Source organism: Leptosomus discolor, chromosome 2, assembly GCF_034619465.1.
Source record: "Leptosomus discolor isolate bLepDis1 chromosome 2, bLepDis1.hap2, whole genome shotgun sequence".
Lineage (NCBI taxonomy): Eukaryota > Metazoa > Chordata > Aves > Leptosomiformes > Leptosomidae > Leptosomus > Leptosomus discolor.
The window spans coordinates 6,840,545-6,863,927 of record NC_141392.1 but is presented as its reverse complement, the minus strand read 5'-3'; positions in this window follow the sequence as shown (position 1 = coordinate 6,863,927).

The following is a 23,383-nucleotide window of genomic DNA, read 5'->3' as shown; positions in this document are numbered from 1 at the left end:
GTCCTAAAAGTCTAACAAGACATTAGTCATTTTCAATAATGACAACAGGTAATTTATTGTCATGGACATGTCACACAGTTAACAAAAGGGTCAGCTCTAGGTGTGTTAGCAGCAGCAGTTCTCAAAAGAGATGTGCGAGGAACAGTCACACTAGTCTAAAAATTAGGTCAGATTTTCTATATTTTGTTTTGTATCAAATTATTCCCTGATAGGAATACAGAAACATACACAGGAAAGTATCCAAAGAACGAGGTTACATTCTTAAAAGCTGCTAATCTTTTTGAGCATTCCATTGGTGATGTATTAACATAGCCAGATTATCAGAATTTGGGCTCAACACCCTCTGAAAAAAGGTTATTTAGGGTGTCTCAGATCATTTACACAAAGGCAGGACCCCGTAAAAGTGGCTGCTTCAGAAAATTTACCTGTTAGTTCATGTGCAAGTATGTTGTAAGTCCATAAACAGGTATGTAAGTGGTCAGATCCATGCAGTGATCAACCCTCCGCGGGTTACAGCACCATTGCAGATTCTGCATCTGAGCATTTGTACAACCAAAGTGTCTGCACGTTTCCTGGCCACTGTGAAAGAAGTATCCCTCGTCTGTATTATTACACAGAAAACCTATAACATGGTCATTGCTGGTTTCAAAAAACGACTACTACATGAGGCTCTGTTTCCATCAATACTGAATCACCTTTTAATTCAGACTAATACACAAAGTATCTGAAAAAGCATCATTCTGAAGAAGAATGCCTTGAGTTTCCATTATTATCAGGAATACCATCAGTGGAACAAATCTGGATGATACTTGGCAGAAGCCGGTTGCCAGGGTTCCCCCAAGCTTTCCCTGACCCTTCGAATGCCACCTGGGATGCATAAGAAGCTGAGACTTGCTGCCTTCATAACTCCACTGGCTTGGTGACATGTTATGAATAGGAGAAATATTAGGAACGATTTTAAGCATTCCTTCTCTGACGCTCCAAATCCCTTGTTTACTTTATTGCCTGAGAGCTGTCAGATTGCCCCCTGAGTTGACAAGTCTCAAAGTTGAGTGAAGCTGTCAAACAATGATTTGCAGTACGCAGCCATCTCCGAAGGGTTTCAGTACACAGGAATTCGAAGAGAAACAGCGATAACCTTTCAAACTCTCCCAGCTTTCTGCTGTTTGACATGCACAGAGTTTGAAGCTATGCCATTTAACACAAAGAGATCAAACTTAAAGTAATTACTCAGCTGCATGGGAAGAAGTAGGAAAATACTTCACTTTTTTTTAAACAAGATTCCAGGTGGTGCTGATCTTGAACCCCAGAAAGCTTTATCAAATATTATCAGCCTGGAAAAATACAGCCATAAGAAGCTTCTATTGCAAAAACAGTATGGCTATAAAAATCAGTCCAAATTATTAAATTCAAATCCAAGTATGAACTAATCCAAAAGTTTGAATTTGTTTGGGTCTGGAATTTTGATGAAGTTTAAGCTCTCTCTCTTTCCGTGTATATATATAGGGAATAGCTACACGGTTTTGACAATTGTTATTTACCCAGAGAGAAAGTTTACAACTTGATTTGGAACTTTTCCATAATTTGTCATCCAGGAAGGGTCCTTTGCGTTCCTCTCTGGAGATTGCATGGACTATTTCAGTACTGAACTCTGTTCTTGAAACAGCAACTTTAAGAGGAGCCTGAAGTTCAACTGGTATTTCAGAAAAGTGTATACGCTTTTCAATAATAAATCCATCATTAAACTTCTTGGCCTCGTGGCCTGCATCTCTTAACACCTTGTGCCATTTGTACATGTTCTGAAAGGCTACAGAAGGATGCTGTTGGCTGATGGGGCTGTGCTAGTAACTCCAGATTTAAGGAAGAACAGAAACCTTTTTTTTTAGTAAGATGATCAACTTTATACACAAGTGCGGAATGAATATGAAAAGGATCAGAAATATAGTACATAATTTTTGTTTAGAAGCTAAGAAAGAAAAATATTCTTGCTTAAATATATTTAGGCTTAAATAAAATTGTGTGTGTATAAATTCATGTAAGTATGGCATGAGTAGATAGGACTTCCTCATACTTTAGAAAGATGGAAGTGTCTTAGATTTTTGCAGATTGCTGTATCTTTGCTTGCTAACTTAATATTTAATAAAATATACACATGATTTATCGTCTCTATAGAAATTTCACAAAACAACTTCGTAGGTAATTCCTCTTTTATTAAATTAATTAAGTCATCAGACAAACTTTTTCTTGACTTCCTCCCTCAGGCCGTAAGAAAAGAGAGCAGAATTCCCTGTTTCATTATTCTCTTTAAAATCAGTCCAATAAAAGGAAATGAAGTTTTCAAAGTGATTGCACGAAAGCTACAGAGTGGGGATTGGCAGGGTCTGTTCGCTCTCCGGCACCGATATCCTCCGTGGCCTTTGGCAAGACACTGAGCCAGTTTCCAGCCCAGTTTTCCCATAGGGTAAGGTGGGATTTATATAGCGTTATACACATCAGCTGTCTAAGTCTTGTTCTTTCATTTCCTACAGTACTTGTATGAGTCCCACTCACTTTAAAAGAGGTTTCTGACATCACTTGGTACTACACAAACGCCAATACTAAACCCTAACCTTTCAGAGGAGGACATCAGTCCTCTGGTTAAACCTGGTTCAAAAATGCATGCACTGAGTGCTAAGCACTGTCCTTAGTTGGAGGAAAAGATGCAAGAAAAAGTGACAAGCGCTAGATACCAGTCAGGTCAGGTAGCAAGTGACTGCATACCACTCCAGAATTATGCTGACACAAGAGCACAGAACACACACTACTCTCCTGACACCATAAAAAGCAAAGAAATTAGCAAAAGGCAGCCAAACAAAGCAAAGCACCTGCAGCGTGAATTTCTGGGCTTTGGCACAAGAATCAGATCATGTTGCTTATAGGACAATAATTAGGAAGGGAGTTTCTAGGCTCATAATTAAAGAGTTAAAGGCTTACCAAGCCCTGAGTTGCAGATGTATTTCGTGCCATAAAAGGTGTCAAGAAAAGTTCAGGATAGTTGTGAAGAAATCCTGCCAAAACTCATGCCCGAACACATTTAATAACAAAATATGTATACATGACAAGCATGTCTGACAGTTCAGTTTTCTAGACACTACATGGTGTTTTGAAGAAATGTTAGATGCTGATAGATCTGCTTTTTGCATTTAATGGTGCAGTCTGAAAGGAAAAAAGTGATAAACACTGTACAACCAAAATAATTCGTTAGTACAGCTTCTTCCTCATAAACCTTGGCAGCAAACCCTTTATTTTTTTTTCCTCTTTGTTTTTTTTTTTTTCCAAATAACTGACAAACAGCTATTTTGGTCCTGTTGCAAGGAGTTCTCTTAGCTTGGTGAAAAGTAATAATATTAATTTCATTTCTGGATACTTTCCTGCCCTTTCCTCCAGCTTCATATTCACTACTTGTCGAAACAAGTGCTGTACTTTCGGTCCACTAGCTATAGCTGAGTTTGCTAAAAATATCACACTGTTTATGTGCTTCTTCCCAAATGGTTAGTAGTGATGATAAGCAGAGAGGACCCACTCCTGCCAAGGTTTGGTACCCACTCAGGGACCCCCTTAGACGCGAGTATCTGGGTGTGAGCAACGGGATTGTCCAGTTTTGTGGGGGCCGGAGGGAGGATTGGGGTCTAGCAATAGCAATGCAGGACAGGCAGACACCATGCTGGCAGATAGGAAGCCAGTTTCTGCTTTGCACCTCCCCAAGGGTGTCTTGCAATAACGCCTTCTCCTCCTTGTCGTAGGATTTAACATTGTAAGTCCCAGCTTTGTGAGGCTTTAGACATGTGCTGCACTTTTTATTCCTGTCTGCAGTCACAGGGAAGTCAGCAAGACTGCTCAAAATGTGTACAGCATGTATATCTTCGCAGGATCCGGGCCCAATACAAACAAGCCTGTGCCATTTAGTCTTGTCCTATATGCAAACCCAGAGCTTAATACTACAGGGCACATACCATATACAGAATACAACTTTGCATTCCCCATGGCAGCGACTGATTTGAAGTCAGTAAAACTATACATGTGTTTTAGGAATGGTGAATGAGGCCTTGTGAAAAGGTTAAGATGGAGAGCACTGTAAGGAGGTTAACAGGATGGAGTTGCAAGCACTTTTTTTCAAGAAAAGCAATTAAAAATGACATGATGTTAGAATAAGTCAGTCCAGAAAGCATAACAGAACATTCACCTGCAAGTCATCTCAGGAGACTGGTCAATGCCTGGAAAACAAAACAAACCAAAGCAAAACTGCCTCAGAAATTGCCCAGTGTTTAACTTGAAGTCCATTTGTTAATTTTGTAAACATCGCGGCTTCCATTCTGCACTGACACGCTATTGACAGCGGGACTCAAATCCTGCCAGGAAGGAAATATCAGGTTTCGGGCAGCTTCAGGACGCTTCTCAAGTCTATCTTCACCTGAAGGGCTTTGGCAATAGTTACTGACAGAAGGAAATATGGCGCAATTCAGGCTCCGTGTAAATGAGAGCTGCCTGACATTTCAGGCCGGTGTTTGGGTATGTGGCGCAGCCGGTGCCTGCAGCCAGCTCAGGTGAGGTCACACTCCCCTTTACAGCCTCTACCCCAAATGGTTTCATTTGTGCTGCATCAGCCAAACTGCAGGCCCGGCTGACAGCAGATTTCGGCTTCCCAGTCAGCATTTGCTCCGGTGTGGATTCAGGCAGACGGGCTGGGAGATCTCTGCATGGGACCGGGGCTGGCATCTTCAGCCCAGCCATCCTGCAGGTTGCCCTACCCTGCTGCCAACCATCCCCATCGGTTTTTCAGTTTGATTTCACCCATTGCCTCTCCAATCTGACATAATTAATCCCTGGCTAAGCCAGGGGGGTCCTTAAGAACTCGGATGCTCCTCTGGATGGGAGGCAGTGCTGTAGGTTATGACATCACATATTCCTTGTTTTAAAATAAATGGTTTCAAACAGAAGGCCCAGTGCCATGACTTTTAAACACCCTTCCTGCTGGAGGATTGGTTCTGGAATGCTCAGAATCTGAGAAAAGACATTCCACATATAAGACACTGGAAACCTTAGGTCTTTGTTACGTTAATAATGCAGACAGGAAGGCAACTTAGGCAACTGGTACTGAATTTATCTTAAATAAAGAAGAAACTGGCTTCTAGCCTGGGCACTGGGAATCCTGATCGGGTCATTTCAGATTACACATAGAAACAACTGCACACTGTTGGATTAAATACAGACTCTTGCTAGCTTTCGGCTGCTAGGTCCATATGTTAACTTTGAAGGTTAGAATAAGTATTTTGCTTTAAAAGAGCATACACAGTAATTTGACAAGTGATCCAAGGCCCATCAGCCCATCAGCGTTTAGCAGGTCCTGGTGAGCATCACAAACCATGAGGTAGCTGCTGGAGGTGTCCCATAGCTGTGAATGGAGTCATCCTTAACCCAGGTGCCCCAGGCAGTGTGCAGCTTGCTGTGGGTGGAAAGGGGCACCCAGGGAGCACGGGCAGGTCTGGGACATGGCCAGACTTGTACTGCAGCCAATGGGGCTCCTGCAGTCCCACCTGATGGTCTCCAACCACTCCCAAGAAAGTCAAGGCATTGCCACACTGCTGCCTCCTGCATTTGTCACCTCCACACACAGCAAGTAGGACACACTCTTTGAGGGCTGTCACTAGAGGCTTCTCTATGGATTCAGCTCAAGAAGGGGAGACTGGTCACTGTTAAGTGGTGTATGAAAACACATCTGTAGTGTGAAAGCCTTTCAAGCCATCCAGTGACTTGCAGTCCGTTTCTAAGTGTAACTCAAAGGACTGCATTTTCATTTCCATTCCCATTTTTAGGGCACGCACGTTCTTTCCTTTTTCTTTTTTGAGCCTTCCTGGTTTCTTTATTTATACCTCAGGTATATGTGGTATGAAGGGCTAATCTTAAACTTTTACAGCCTGAGGTTGGTTTGTGGTATTTATTTCAACTTCTTATATATTATAGTATGTTTTTGATTATATATGACAATCAATTTGCTGAAATTTATAGCTTTCTGACTAATATGCTTTCATGATGTACTTGCCCTTAATTTGTGGATTTTATGGAGAGTTTATTGAGGGTGGATTTCCCGCTTCTCTTTCCACTTGCACTTTCTTTCAAAATTTCTATACATGTAAATGCATTACAGAGAAAGAATGAGACAATACAAAACCTTGACAGTCATAAAAAGTGCTAGATCTGTCATCTCAGAGATTAAAATTCCCAGAGCAGTCACATGGCAGCCTTTCCTGGGCTGTTGCAATTCAGAAGTCATTTGGTGGAGATACCCTTTACCTTTGAGTTTGGACCCCCAGGGCGGACAAAATCTTTTGAGCACATGCAAGACCCAATTGCACCCCAACATCATCAGGGGAGAAGAGGCCAAAAGTGAGGGTGGCCCTAGCCTGGCACAGACAGGGAGGGCACAGCTGCTTTCTGGCACAGCACCCGCAGCAGTGGCATCCATCTCCCTTTCCACATGCTTTCTCGCTGCTACCCAGCTCCCCATCTGCTTGCAAACATCCCCTCTGCCTTTGGCATATAAGGTGAGAACACTGAGAGGCATACAGGAACAAAAGAACTTGGTCGTGCAGGCTAGGCCCACATTTTTGAGCTCTTCCTACACTAAACACTTCCTAATTTAAACCCCTTGGTTATGGGATTTAGGTAGTTCCCAAGCAATGCTTGCTTGATTTTTCAGACCAGAGAAAAAATGTTTAACATTCCCAGCAAACAGGATTTGACACGGTGCTGAAAGGTAAGAAGGCAGGGGAAAGGGGGATTCAGGTCGGTGTCTTAGTTCAGACAACAAACATGCAAAGCATAGTAAATAGGCCACAAGTAGAGGCAGACTGCGGCAAGGAGGAGGTAATAAACCTACTGTGAATGGGGCAGGGACCTCAACCAGTACCCCCACAGGCAGTGATTACAGCAGTCAATGACTGAAAATTGTGTAACAGCCGTGGCATGAGAGTCTGCCTGGAGTACCTTCTTGTGCAGGCACCTTTGCAGGCGCTGTCTGGTACAAGGTTAAGCTGGACACATCAAAGAAACATCAAGGCAGGTATTGCTGTGAGCTGCAGGGAGAGGGTGACATAAGAGTACACCTGATACGAGATGGGGTAAGACCTACTGAATCCTGAGGCTGAGCTCTGATGCACTGTGGAAGGGTCATGGAGATGGAGAGAAGCCAGAACAGACCCAGAAAAGAGGTATCTCCTACTCACCAGAGCAGGGGGTGTTGCATCAGGCTAGGTATGAAGAACAGACCTTGACATTTGCCTTTATTTTGATCTTCGTCTCAAGATTGTTGCTTCACGTGGCCTCAGACAACTGGGAACCTGTATCCAAACTGGCAACAGAAAAAGGGAGGAGGAGGAATGCTCAGAAAAGGGAAAATGTAGGCACACAGGAGCCCAAGTTTCATTAAAATTTAATGGGGCTGAAGCTTCTTTGTGACTGAAATGCTTATAAGAACTCATACCACAAATATCTTCTGACCTTAGACAGTACCCAAAATACAAAGCAACCTAAAATTTAGCAAAGAAAACCAGCCTTGCTATAGAACTCTCTTAGACAGAGGGAGTTTCTAAGGCATAAAAATGCATTAACAGAAAAAAGATACAACCTGTTTTAAAACTGTCCATGGATTTTAAAATTAATTTCTACTCAAATCTATTACATTTCTGCAGTGCTTTGAAATGGCACCATTGCTATTAAAGACAACTGGGTTTTTCCCATAGCCTTGCCACTGCCCAGCCTCCTCACCCAGGCTCACTTTCAACGCAGCTCTGGTTTGAGATGCTGGTCTTCCCATTAAAACGACAGGAGCCATCCAAGGAATTCAGATTTGTTATTAGTCTAGTTCAAAATGCATCACCTACTGCCTTTTGAGAGGGAGGAGGGAGCAGCATCCCAACGGAAAATTTCCAGGGGTGTCCACTTATCACTAAATGCCTTTCAGGATGCAATGCGATGAGGAAGGGGAAAAGCACACAGTCATTACCCAATCTCACGGACCTTGCTTTCCTTTTCTGATATCCTCAGTGAAAAGATTATACAAAATTACTAGACTCCACAAAGACTGTAAAATGCTTTACTTCACTCCACTCAGAAGAGGGATTAAGTGTATTTTACCTTACGACACTACAGATCTCATGACACCACAAACTGGGTGAATATTTTGGGACATCTGCACTTCTGAGCTCCTGCCTCAAGCTATTCCTCATTATTTACTGCTAACTAATGAGCAGTCAGGTGGCTGATTCTTTTAACAGAGGGCACCGTTTAGACTGCTGTATACCCTCGAGCGCCATTTACCATCTCACACTTTGGTCTGGGCTTTTCATTTAAGCAAATATCTCCCTTCCTTGAAACACTGCTGGATATAACAGATAGAGAGGCAGCCATGTACCAAAATAGACGTATTTCTAAACATTTCCAGCTGCCTTTAGGGCACATATAGTATATGAGGTGAGATACTGTGAGGTTTCACCACACAGTAAAGAGCAGCCAAAGGGCATTTTCTAAACTTTTTTTTCCTACTGTCTTCCATTTGATGAAAGACTTGTGGTTAAACCTTTATCTTCTATAAACATTTAAAAGTAGGTTACCTTTTATTTTCACGTCTCACTTTTGTTTCATTAAAAGACAGGTTTTACTGCAGTAATTCAGGTGATTGATACATTGGATCACCTTCAGAAAATAGATGTTAATGATCTGTACCTATATCTGTATTCCAGCACAGATGTGCGCACAGATGTATTTGCACGCACGATGCCCACAAAGCAGTATTTCTTTCCGATGGCATTTTTTCCTTGCTTTTACATAAGGCAGCTCCTATGCATGTGGTATGGAAACCTCTAGGAAAAGTATTTTTGTGAGATTGCTCTCACTCTCTTCTTCTTCTCCCACACCCCAGCGGGTATCTCCATGCCAACTGGCTTTGCTGATTTTTTAAACTCTGGACCATTGCTGATTCTGTGGCATGCACGTGGATGTGGTTTACAATCAAGAGGGTCTTCAAATGGGAAAAAAAAAACAAAAAAAGCAGCAGCTTTTTCCTCTGCCTCCTTTAAATGACTTTGCTGCCACAGCTGGTATTCCTAAATTGTCTCTGAAAATTCCGGAGGAAAAGAGGAACACCGCAGAGCCTGCAGATAGGCAGGCGTTTTCTGTCATTTTAAATGGCTATTGCAACTAACTGTACTTCAAGTCCACACTGCACAGCAGCTCAGGCACCGGCTGGCGATTCACATTAGCTGTGCCATTGCAAACCATGGCTGAACTGTACATCTGACAGGGACCGTTGGAAAATGCCAAGTGGGAAGGGCTGATGTTAAGTATTTACTATTAATAACACTCATCCCTTCTCCCAATGAAGAAACTATGCAGCAGTTGCTATCACTGTACTCTGAATACACAGGTTGAACAGGAAGGCAACACTAACTTTTAAGTAATGCCTAAAATGTTTCAAAAAATCAACACTGAATAAGCTGCACATCTACATGAACATTAATTCTTCAATGGAGTTACAGATAATAATTTGATAGGTAAACTCTTAATAATAACTGAAGCTCATACACAAAAACTGGAATTAGTAAAAAATCTCAGAAATCTACAACAGATTTTAAATGTCCCTTGTCTTAAGTTTCTTTTTTTTTTTTTTTCCCTTAGCAACAAGACCCAAAATTCTAGAGATGCCAGAAAACTATGAACTTACTTTAAATGAGCTGTGGAAATCTCCTGCTGTCCTGTGTCTCTCTGTCTGGAGCTATGACCTTCCTGTCCTAGTGTCATGTGTCTGATCATGTAAAGAAATAATTCATAATGCACTTCTTACATTTTACATATTAATTAAGAGATTAAAAATACATCATATTCCATTGCACTTCTTATTTAATTCAAGCCTAAAAATATATATATTTTTTTTAAATCTGAAAGGTTTTACATTTTCATAAAACAGTGAGAAATTGACCTGGAGAAAACAGTTATTGGTAAAGACAAAAGAGATTTCATCATTTATCTGTTAAAGAAAGAGACCTACTAAAAGCACAAAGCATACAGAAATGTAGGTATAATAAATGTCTGAAATATGCTTTAAGTAAGACCAAGCCTGCTAGGAGAGTATCAAAGAAAAAGCCAGGAAAAAACCCAACCTTAAATGCCAAATCTTCTTGAAACAGAAGATCTGTGAACTGAGTAGGTGTTTCTGTTTACTAAACTTAAACAGTTTTATTCAAATAAAACTTTTACGTAACCATCATTTCCTAAAACAGGTAACTAAGTCTGCCACAGCCTTAACTTAAAAGGAGATTGTGTTTTGAACACGTGTCTTTAAAATTGTGAAAACCAAATCAGCTCTTTCTTCTCAATAAACCTCATCTCCCTTTCAAATATTCCCTTCAGCGAATACTGCCAGAATAATAACTCAAATGGTGGGTGAATCATCGTCAGAGAACACAGGAAAAACTAGGGGAAAAAAAAAAAAGACAAAATTAAACCCCAAGACACAACAAACACGTGCTTCTGTGAAAAAGGCCCAGGATTTCAAATACCAGTCCCGACAGCTGCAGTGTGCCTTGTGCTAGGAACTCAGTTTGTGATTAATTGATGGCACTTCAGTCTCCTGAGCTTTATTTGAAGGTCTTTAAAAAGGCTCTTGAGGGAAATACAGATTTCTCTACTGAAAGAAAAGGAAGCTGCAGATTCTCTTCTTTGCTACTGTTTAACTTCATCAGTTCACAATCTGTAGTTACTGGATGTTTCAATTCATCAGCAGACTCAGCCAGGAGGGGCTACAGCCCATTCAGTTAAGAGAAATGTGAGATCTACAGAATTGGCAAGAACTGGCCTTGTCTTGGGCCTTGAAATCTTGCTGTAGTTTATAAAATGACTTGGCAGAAATAGTATACTCCAGAAGAACACTGTCAAGACCTTTTTCATAATGAAGGAGAAATTTTGCTAGTTCAGGAGAAAAAACACCCACGAAGAATAACGCAGATTTTGCTAAGACGTATGAAATGAAATAAGCCTGGCGGTTTTGGTGTCTTTATTCCAGCAGTCTCTTTTTATCAGAGATGAGAGAATTTGCAAATAATAAAACAAAAGGGAAAAAAAAAAAAAAGAAAAAAAGCTACCTAGTGATCCATATCATTCAGCAGCAACAGAAACAAAGGCCCTGCTAGTCAAATTTATGAGCCTTGAGAGATCTTGGCTGAAGTCAGTGAAGAAATACTTCCATTAACACACCCCCACACATCTAATCCCTAACTCCTTCCCTCCCACACTTAAGGAATGAGCTCAGAAGTATCCATATTTTACTGTGAGCACAAAGTTTCTTTTTTTTCAGGGGGGGAGGCAGGAGTTGGGGCACGGGTGGGGTGCGGTGTGTCTGTCTCTCGGTGCTGATAACTGATACAGCCCTCAGATAGCACAGATGAATACAAAAATGTAAGTATTAGCAGCTTTCAGGCTCACCTTTTAATCCAAAACTCGATGGAAAGAGGGAAGCGAGCTCCTGAGCTGTTCCCAATCTGCCTGGAGGAGCTTTTTCACCAGAGCCTGACTCTCTGGAGAACAGCTCACGGCAGCTCTAATCGCAACAAGGCCTGGACAGCCATTACATGATTTTAACACACATCTCTCATGCAGGTGCCAAGGTACATGAATGCTTGCGAACAAAATGTGGGGAAAGAGTAAAATGGCTGCAAACAGTGACGCATTCCGACAGTGGATTCCCTGCCTGACCCAGCCAGGAGACAGAAAGGGCAGCACCCAGCACTCACTAAAGCCGTATTCCTCTCTTCATGTAATTCAAGCCTGAAATGTCTTTTTAGACATGCTTAGCTGTGTATAGGTTTATAACATTTCCTACGCTGTTTCTTTCCACTTTCGCATTCAGATCTAAGGTTTCCGACTATCAGTTCTTCAGAAAAATTAACAAAGGGCTACTGTCTTTGCAAAGAGTAAGATGCGCTGAACTGGGCTCATAACCTGCCGGGTGGTTTGCTTATAAAATGAGAGAAATACTGTTAATCTCATTTGCTTTCTCTTGATATCAAATACGTTCCTAAACATCTCCTACCAAGTGCAGAATATGCTTCCCATTGAAATACATGATCACAAATGCAAATGATACATTTCTGCTTGTGTCTCGATTTGATCTTATGCTGTACTGTTCTGAGCACAAAAGCCTCTGAGCCACAGGCTGTCAGATAAACAACAGTGCTGACTCCTTGCACACACATGTAGGAAATACAAAAGGCTAAAATAGTTGGCTTGTCTGGTCATTACTCTAAACCTTTAGCTTTGCATCAGTGATTCCCAGTGAGTTCATTTCCACAGTGGACCCAGTGCTGTTAAATGTCCAATTTCTGGTGCCAAGTCATTAATCAAAACTAAAAAGCAGTTAGTTTCAAAAAAAATTGGCTTCTGCTTGGGGTCGTGCTAGATCTTCTTTAATGGATAGTCTTTCAGCTCCCTTGTTGTCATCAATCTCCTTTAGAAACATTTCTTCAAAGAAACATTTTGCTAAAATACTGCAGTCTTCATATCTCATGGTTGCTGATCTTTGCTGGCTCTATATTATTGCTAAGAATTAATTCTTTCATTTCTCTGTTTAAGAAAGGGAGAGAGTCTGCATTTTTTGTGCATGGAGAAGGGAGGCTCTCTCCCATGAGCTGGAAAAGCTGTTGGCAGTGGCAAGGCCAAGTGAAGACTCCATGTTGCCAGTGGGAAAAGAAAAGTGTTAACACTAGTTCTGTCATAAGATATTATACTATTTCCTTTTTTTCAGACCACTGCTATCCTGCTGAAAGGCCAAATCAGCTCAATTATTAGGCATGACAAAACTAAGCACAGCACTGAATGCAGGGAAGAACAGCCCTGCCATACCTTGCTGCCCTCCTGGAACAAAACATTAAGTTGCTGGGGGAAAAGGCAGATGTAGCTGCTGAGAAGATGACTCAAGTCTGGAGAGGCAACTGTATCCTCACTTTGAGGCCAGGTCTGACGAGCAAGTTTTCCAAAACTATGCCACCTTTCCCCTTTAGCAGTGTCCCTGAGCTACATGTTACACTACTAAGCACTTCAGATCATCTCCACTGCAAGATGCAGCACTAAAACCCAGATGTTAAAACCTTGTGGGAGGTATCAGTCCTTACCATTATTTCCTTGTCATCACAGGTAGATGGGATACCCCCAGATATTTTTCCTGTGGCTCTGAACTTTGTCATGCATAATGGTGGACAGTAGCACTCACACTTGCTTTGGCCAGCAGAAGATGCAGGACAACAGAGAACAAACCTGTGTCTGTGCCAAGACAAACTTCTTTTATGAAGGCTCAGCTGGGCACCACCTTCTCCTGCCAGAGCCTAAACAGTCGTCTGAGACGGCGAAGTCATGCTTGCAGGTGGTGGCTGCAAGGAAACCTAGGTGACATTGCTCAACAGGTGAGACCCCAACCTTAGCACAACATGAATGTCCAGTCACTGGGCCTGGTCTGCAGCCCGCTGAATTCAAGGGGTATTCAGGTGGCAAGCTAAATGCAAACTCTTTCCTGATTTTCTAATAAAGATGGTTTAAAGTCATGAACAGTTTGTGAAAATTACTAGCACCAATTTCCCAATTAATTATTGATTATTGCAGATAAAATTTTATACAGTAATGCATGGTGATCCCACAAAGCGATATTTATGTTTTAAGACAGACTTAAATATTTGGGCTAGGAAAATTTTGTCATCTTTTCGTAGACTTATACAATGGTTTGCTCCCTGGAAAAAAAATCACATACAGAAGTAGAGTCATTAGTTCCATTCTTTGCAACTGCCTGATTTCCACTTCTCTGTACCTGCAGAGACAAGCACATGAGTTTTCACGTTGCTGAACAAAACCACTTGACATAAGCCTTCCTGGCAAAACTCCATCCACATACAAATAAAAAGCTCAGTCTCATTATAAAGAGGAAAAAAAAAATACTGCTGACTTTTAAGTGATTAGTAGCATACGCTCCATTAAAAAGCATGAGTTCGTATTACATTTGTAAGACATTGCATCTGCAGGGTAATGAGGGACACCAGCGCTAGCCAAGACTGCAACTGTATTTTAAGGCCTAACGATATCTTTGAAAACTTGGAGGGCTCTTCTTGCCAGTTCCTTTTCCGGGGCAGCAGCAGCCCCAGAGGCCAACAGGGCTCTGACACTTCCACATACACTACCTCGAGGGAAACAACACTTTCAGTCCTGCCTATCTGCTCTGTTCTGCGACAGCTTCTCTTCAGAAATGGGCTGTTTAACCAGCGTTTGTCAAGCTCCGACCTCCTGCAACAGGGGCCCACAGTGCGGGTACAATAAAAATAATACATTTGTACATGTAGACAAATGAGTTCCTCCTTTTCCTTCAGTGGTGTCATCTTGGCTTGTGCTCTCCCTTCAGAGATGCTAACAACTGGCAGCTCTGCTCAGGGAGATCACTGATCTAATTTATTTTTCCTTCTCCCTTTAGGGAATGCTATCACAACGCTCTAAGATCATTGCCTTGTACATCTCACTCCCCTCCCCTGATGAAATGGCTCTGAAATGTCACCACCTGATCTGCAGGGGAAGCTGCACCCTCGCAAGCCCTTCTGTTAACTATTCCTGCTGACAGCTCGTAGATCCTTCAGCGAGCTCTTTCCTTACCCAAGGGGGTGCTTCTACAGGGCCTTCACGGCTGGCTTTTAACAGTCTCATAATCACAGCTCACAACATACTGGTTGACAAACTCCTGTTTTATTAATATTTTATCCTCAACACTAGCTTTTCCATAACGCTGCTCAGTTTTAACTCAGAGATGCTGTTTCCATGCCATCTCTCGGTGTGTCTAGGGCTTAGCAGCAAGAGATGTGTTTGGAAACCTAAATATTCCCACCTCTGAGGGCTCAGATTATGCTCTCCTCGTTTCTGAGGCATTTGAAATGCTTTCACAATACGGAGATGGACTTACAGGTTTGTACTTGTTCTCAAAGTGTATTTGTTCAGCAACAGCTCCTTGTAAATGGCTGATTTGGGGCTGTATTTAAACTGGAAGGCGTCTCGGAACAGTTGGATGGGAAATGTGTTACAGGCAAATGTAAATAGTCATCTGGAGGAGCTGCTCTCTCGAGGCCGTCAGCCTGTCCTAGCAGGAGAACGATGATGTTGGCTGGAAAGCCATGGTACGCAATAAAACACAGGAAGCCCTTTTGCGTTATTGTTGCTACAAACTTTGGCGCTTTTCTGTGCCATGCAACACTTCCCACCCTTGTGTTCGTGCATTCTTCCACACCACCCCCTCTCTTTGGTATGATTTCCCTATTCCAGCTCAGAGAAGTAACGTTTTAAAAAACTAAGTATTATATTTCTCTGCCTTCCCAAGATGGCAGTTGCAGTGTGACTTTCGGCCTTTTAACACAATATGCGCATGGTCTCCCCAGCAGTACCTTTTAGTACCACCGCAGTTACCCATCAGCAGAGCTGTTGGGCATCAACAGCTTTGATGGAGCAGAGAGCCGGTGCTTTTACAGCTCTCCCCCTGATGAGGTAGAGCTTTTCTGTTTCTCACACTAAAAAAAAACCTGGTAGCCTGTGTACCAGTAGCAAAAGTATCCATTCCAAGACAACCTATTCTCCATCTTCAGGCAGAGTATTCCCTTTTGAGATCAATTCACAAAACCAGCTTTTCTTGGTCTACAAGATACTCACCAGAGCTTACCCCTGCCCAGGCTTTAACAAGCAAATTTTGCGTTTTCCCATCCTTATCTCCAATTTCATCATGCCAAATACAAACTAGACAATTCACACATTAACACAGTAGCCTTGTATATTCCCCCCCCAAAATAATTAGCTTATGCAGAAATACGCATTCATTTGCCATTGTCTAACCTCTTTTCTTACCCCTATAAGTACAAAGCCAGATTCTGCATCATGGAAGCAAAAGCTCTGGCCCCTTAATTTAAAAAAATAATTAAATAATTTAAAATTCTTTAAAATTATACCTAAAAATAGAATTGAATGCACATGCACTACAGAGGCATGTAGGCACTTGTTCATTAATCTCTTGTGGCTTGTTAAAATGCATGATGATTTAAAAAAAAAATATATCACTGAAAACAACGAATTTATATAAATTCACAGTATGAAATTGCTGAAGGTAGCGATGTTAAAGGTATTTGCTGATGCACTGTTGTTATTTCATGACAGCTGCCAGAATATTTTTATTTAGAAATATTTATATATATATATGCGTGTGTTTGTTTATGTACATATGCATACATGTATACATAAAAGATAAGCACAATGCAATGAAGACTACATATAAAAAAAACTTGGCAACTGTAGAAGGCAGGTGTTTCCCATGGCTCTCTGTTAAAGAGCATACTGCAGCTAACGATGCTGTGAAAGACTGCCTGTAGACCAGAAACATATGCATCAACAGAAGATTATGGCCATGAAAGACCTGTAGGTATATGGCTAAAAAACCAAGGCTAAACATCAGTGCACTCAATGCACTCAATCCCACATCTAAAAGCATCTTTAAACAAAGAAGTAGTTGTCTAGAATGATACTCACACCGGTAACGTGGGAGCTGCAAACATTGCTACTTCCGCTCTGGAATAAAATCAAAGGCGAAGGGCCAGATTCCTAAAATGTAACGTTCAGTCTCCCACTTTTCCTCTTAGGTTACATCCAAGAGAAGGTAAAGCATAGGATCAGATTCTGGTCTTCCAGCAGTATGAAAGGCCCCACTGAAGTCAACGTGTAAAATGCAGCGGTTCCCTACCCCGTAATTTTCGACATAACATTTGTGCCGTTTCCCACTGGAATTAACGGTAGCCCTGAAAATCTCCCCGTTTCGAGGCTTGCACTGTGGAACGGATGCACAGCTGCAGAGGGAGCAGGACGAGTGGGAAGTCTTGTCATGCCCAGTGCTCCCCTGGATAAGACCCCTGCCTTATGCCCATTTTGTGGCGTTAGCTACGGCACTTTCTGATCTGGAAGCAGGGTTTGTCACTTATTATTTCTAAAAATACTGAAATAAATAAATAAAAGAAAATGTGAACAGGTCCACCTCGGTTAAGTGGCCTGATCAGCTGTGGTATGTAGCATGTCTGGCCCACAGCAGAGAACCAGATAGTAACTTTATCAGGGAAGCACAAGCCTGGGGAAGCAGTCCAGCCTTACAGCCTAGGCTGCCCCATCTCCCCAGGCTTCCCTCTGCCCCCCGAAGCCAGCCATTGCCCCTACCTAGGCTTAGCCCTGCCTTTTTAATGTTAAAGATAACATATGGCACATCAGAAGTCATGTACAATATGTCTGGCTTTCCAAATGTGGAAGCCAGCAACAGCATGTTTCCACCAGTAACTGTTGCTCTTCCTGAAAAATGATAATGATCTCTTTCAGTTATTGAAAAAATGAATAATCTGGCTCCCTCTACCAACGTTATAAGCACCTCCCTCAGGAAATTATTTTCAACCCAAGAAAACAGCAAATGCCAGGTATTTTCTGGCAGGTGGATTTTATTTAGGGTTCTAGCAATTTAACTAAAGGCTAGAAACTCCAGCCATATCATAACGCACATAGTTTCTTTCCGTTTACCTGTGTAGGCTCTAATCACCTGTGCAACATCTGTTGGTAGTCTAGTGTTACTGGCAAGACACCAAAATAACTGTATTTTGTATAACAAACAGTTGCAGTTTCAATCTCTCTCCTGGTCTGCCTGCTTCAGCTTACAAAGCCAGAATAAAGCCTTTCTGCCTGCCAGGGTGGGAGTGAGATCAGAAAAAGTCCCTTCAAGGGTGTGATAGAAACCAGAATTGCATGATTATGGTGTTTCTTCAAAAATATGTCTTTAGGTAATTTTCAGTTCCTGTATGAAAGAGTAGGATTAGATGGTAAAAATCAATCACAATCAGAGCAGCAGAGTTGAATATCTAGTCCTTTTGGACGCAAACTCAGGAGCACTCAGTGAGGCCACTGGCTACACTCTCCAGATTTCTAAAATACATCTTTTGAAGAACTTTTTTTAAGGAGGGATTTGTTTCCAAAGTTTGGGGGCATCTGTATACCAGCAGGAGAACAGAACTACCTTTGCAATGTGTTTTATGTATGTGGGGAGTGACCACCCCGCTCCTATGGGGTCTGCAATCAGAGCAGCGGTGGCAGAAGAGGAGAGCGGTGGGAAGAAGCAGCCAAGATCTGGAGGTAAAGTGACTTCCCCAAGACTGCCCACCAGGCCAGAGCTGGAAGGGAGTCACTTCACCAGACTGATTTTTTTTTTTTTACCTGTGGGTTTTCCAGAGGTCATGGCCAAACCAATGTCAGTGCTGTTGAGACTCTCAGAGTCTCCTTTTTATCTTTCCCATTCCCTTGACTTCTCCCTGTCCTCTACAGCAGACATTTCACAGCAGGTGGACAAGGTCCTAGTGCAGAAAAGGTGCTCCCACCCCTCAGAGAGCACCTAACACCTCCACCGCCCCACCTGGGCTTGGCTGCTGCCGTCCAGCCCCACCGGCCTCGCCTCCTCCCTGGAGATGGGGATCAAAGAGAGACCTCCTACGGCTGCAACTCAAGCGCGAGACCCCGCTGCGATGACAGAGATGCCTGCGTGCACGGCAAACCTGCAGTTGCCGTATCTGCTGTGGCTCACCACCTCACAGGTCCTGAGGAAGAGGCAAAACAAAGCTATAGGGTTACACGGATGCTGAGGGAACACAGGGATCTGTAACACAGGCGTATTTACTTCACTGATTAAGATCAGTAAAACCAACTGAAAATCAAAGACAAAGAAGGTTGTCATATACGTGTATTTTCAATTTAAAACTTACTCTCTCCTATTTTTTTTCTCTTGTCAAATCTTTCAAGGTAAAAACCAAAAAAAAAAAACCCCAAAAAACCCAAATCCAGCATCCCCAGGGGAGAGACAAGAAGTATGGTGTACGTGGCTGAGGAAAACAATGTGCTTTCCTGTTGCTGAAAAATACCTCACACACTTGGATTACGTAATTTTTTTTCCTCAAAATTTACACAGATGCTGCTGATCATTTCCCTTTAATACCCATTAGCTTTTTCCAGGAAGCATTTTTTTCCCCAAACACTCCTTTCCTTCCTGAAGAACCCTGGTTCGCTTTAGAGCATGTTTCTGTCAGAATGAAGTCAGAGAGTTATTTTTAAGATGAAAATGTTGTGTAGAAAGTGATTCTCCAAGACTTGTGAAGAAAGTAGTTTGGAAAAACCCCAAAACATATAAAAATACCTTTTTTATCTTTTATTTTTCTTTTTTTTAAAAAATACAATTTTTATTTTATGAAGGACAAGGGAGGGGTTATAGCTTTGAATAAATATAATTGCATCTGCTCATCTCATTTAGAAAATATTCCTACCAAACATTGTAAAATTATTTTGACACGACAACAGTAAATAGGAGCAGAAACTCCCATCAGTGACGAGAATTTTGTCGCATGTCATAGGTGGATTGGTTTCTGCTCTGCCTAAGATTACCCACATATGCGTTTGGTGGGTCTGGACAGAGGAGCTTAAACCAATCTGTGCAGGACTGACAGAACTTGCTGGGACATTTTCTGTCTCTGTCTTTCATAATGTCATTACCAAAATTGCTAAAACAATATTGAAAGAAAACCACATAAATAAAACCTAAACATGTCTTAAAAGAAATCGTAAACTCAGCCAAAGAGTTGATGTAGTGAGCAATATGAGGAACAGTATTCAATAAAGAAAACAGTAAATAATCTGAAAACTGAGATCTGTATACCTCGTGATGATGTAAGATCAAAGAGCATATCTTCTGGGACCTCTCTGGGCTTAAGCTCGGGCATCTGCTTTACACAGATGGATTAAAATGGTAATACAATTCTTGGGAACAGATTTTTGTCTCCTGAAACTACCATTAATAAAGGGGCATTGCACATTAATTATACATACATGTAACAATTTAACATATGCAAATATTTATAAGACCTCCTGCTGCAAAATACAGTCTGCATGCCAGTGCTAAGCTTCCCTTGACTTTACCAGTGGAAGATCAGGCCCCAAGCTTAAATTAAAATGTAATTGGTGAGATTATCCCAGGGGAAAAAGGCTCCTGGGCACAAGTGAGAGCCACTCAGAGAACTGGGACAGCTCTATCGAGCAATTTCCAAACAAAATTTACTATTTTTCTAAAACTTGAAACACAGCCAAAAATTAGTCTCTGAAGTTTAAGAAAATGACCACTGTATCCATCACATTGCTGAAAGGCTAAAGCTCCCAGACAAGCCTAGGGGTCCTTCTTTTTCACTATAATTAATGCGCTTTGCTCTTCTCTCACTTCACCGTTATGTTGAAAACAAGAAACCTCACCAACACCAAAAAAACAGGGGGACTGGAGGGGGAATCATCTGCTTCCCAGTTAAAGTCACAGAATCTGACTTGCTTTTCCAGATGTGACCGAAGCCTTTCACAAATTAGCAGACACCACCCCCCCCAGCAGTTTTCAGCAGTGGCACTTACTCCGTTCCTCACTGGTTGTTTGCAGGCACTGCAAAACCTACCTCTTAGTAACATCTTCGTTGACAGACTCGCCACAAGAGCACACCTGGTGTACCTTGAAATGGAAGAGATCTGTCAGGCTCTCCTAAATCCCTAAAGAAAGTTAAAACAAGTAGTGAGTCAGTGTAGGACCACTATGCTTTCTGGTACTTATATTGTTTCTTTGCTGCGCAGAAAATTTGTAGCCTTCAGGTTCCTGAACTGACACCTTCCCCGTTCATTGTATTCACTGGCGATATGATATCGCCATAAAAATAATGTTCACTTGGCGCTGGCTTGATTTTGTATTTCTTACCCAAGTGATGCACACAATGCAAAAATCACATTTCCTTATGTTTCAAAGGACCACAAGTGTATGTATGCACACACATCCATATATGCACACAGAACTGTACAGAGGAGCCATCTGTCACAGTTTCTTAAATTTAAAAATGTTATTAACTCAGGGACAGGAAAGAGTCTCAAGAGCAAGTGGGAAAAATTGCTAAAGTAATGACTTTCTTCTAAATAACCTGACAATCTCTCCTTCTTTGCCATTTTTTACTCATTTAGAAAGACAGAACATGATGAGGCAACTTGCATGACCAGTGTCACTGGTTTAGAGTTTCTTCAAGCAGCTGAATTTATACTGCTGTAGGGTAGAATAACTCTATTTTTTATGCTTAGCTTGTAACTATGGAAAATCCTTTATAAGCATACTTCCTCCTAACACACAGTATCTATCCAATCTATCCTGAAGCATGAACACTGACCCATAGTCTTCCTTTCAAAAATGGCTACAGTCCAAGGAATTTTCCACTCCTATGGTTTTGGGGTTTGGTTTGGTCTTGTGTTTAGGACTTAATTTCTCCTAACTTACTACAAAACTATCACTTCTTGTGAACAAGACCAACTGCCATGAAGCAATTGCCTGCCTGAACTTCTTACGAATATGGGTAAGAAAAGGTAGTATCATCAGTGCAAGACACTTGTCATATGGCAAAGTTATAATCCAATATCAAGCTTTACAATGGTATGTATAGATCCATTATAGAGCTCTAGCAGAGTTAAAGGGACCATTCAAAGACAGAAGAGTGCGGGAAATGAGAGCAAAGAAAGAAAATGAGAAAAAAAATTTGTTTATCCAGCATGTGAGCAAGTCACAGCAGGACTGCACAAACACACCAGATGACACGGTCAGCAGGGAAGGAAATATCCAGCATATAGTCCTAGGTGAGCCAAGATTATCCATTAATCTATGACTGCAGAAAATGAAAATATGATCGCAACCCCTAGTTGAAAGGAGGGGGAAAGGGAGGGGAAAAATTCTGGACTATGGTAATTTCACTGTGTTCAGCAAACCTTTATTTTTTCACTTAAATCCTTGAAAGAAAGAAGAAAGTTTGCTGCTGGTGTCTGTTTAGCTGCTCTTAATCAAAGACATTGAATGGATTTCTTAAAGGTGCAATGAAAGCAACACTAAATCAGTTCTTAAGTGGCCATCAATCTGATTAGCAGATACAGATCTTTATGAAAGTATTTTACTTCCTTTTCACTTAAAAAATATCCCAACATTTTCTACCACCATCCTGGAATTATTCTTCATTAATTGTGCTAAAATTTATATGAAAATTAACAAAATCCAAGGGGTAATAGGTCTACCTTCCTTTTTTACTAAGAGATGCATAGTTTTAATTTACAGACATGCAAAGGAAGTTTTAAAGCGTACCCTGCACGTTTCCAGCGAACACTTCGCGTTATTTAGGGTTGGGCTTTTGTATTTGGAACAACTTAAAAAAAAATTGGAAGTTAGGGAAACATCACTCATGGACAGAATTGAGCTGTGGGCTTCACCCCAGCATCTCATTACAGGAATCCCTCTAGCTGCCTTAACAAATCTGAAGAAGCTTTCATTACAGGACAGTTCTATTTGATGGAAGACATTTATCTTATGATTGATGTGTTGCTATGCTTGATGTTCAAGAGCCATTGTCTTCTCCAGTAACTCTGAAAGGTGAAGTAGTGTATGAATGTTTCATAGAACATATTTAATTGAATTATACTGAAGAAAAAGATATATTTTTTTTCAAGAAATACATATCTGATTCTATTGGGCTTTATATTGTAAAATTAAGAATATTTATCAATCTTAATATCAGAGCAACCAAAGTTGTTTAAATATTTACCTTTCAAAGACTTCGATAACTACATTATTAACAGTAACATTTTTTGCGGTTTAATGTTCCCAAACTTAATTATTTTTATTTGCCTCAAGTTCTCACAATGTTTAACCCCATAAGTCTCAGTTAAGACTTCTTTGGTATTGACATTAATGATGTGGACTGAGATTAACAAAGACAGCAGATTAGAACTAGAATAGAATTTTAAATAAAAATGAGTTGCAGATCTTTCTAGTAGAAATAATAAAGAAGAAATTAATATAAGTAGCAGGATTCACACATATGTCAGTATGTCAGAAAAGAATTCTGAAAAAAATCTTACAAAACAGCACATTCCTGCCCATAGCCAGATATATCAAGTCATTTTTGTAATTCTCACTCTCTTTTATACCCTGTTTGGAAGCTGTATACAACTCAGTTAAATCATTTTCTCTGTGTTGGAGGTTCAGTACGAGCTCTTCACTTCTGGCACTGTAGCCAAACTCTGGTCTCAGCAACAGTTACACAGCTTATGTAAGCCTGTGGGAACTTTATCAGGGAAACTGGTAAGTTTTCTGGTTTTACTAGGCAAGCTGAGAGCAGAATTTGGCCCCACATAGGCTTAGTCTATAACAGTTAGAGATTAC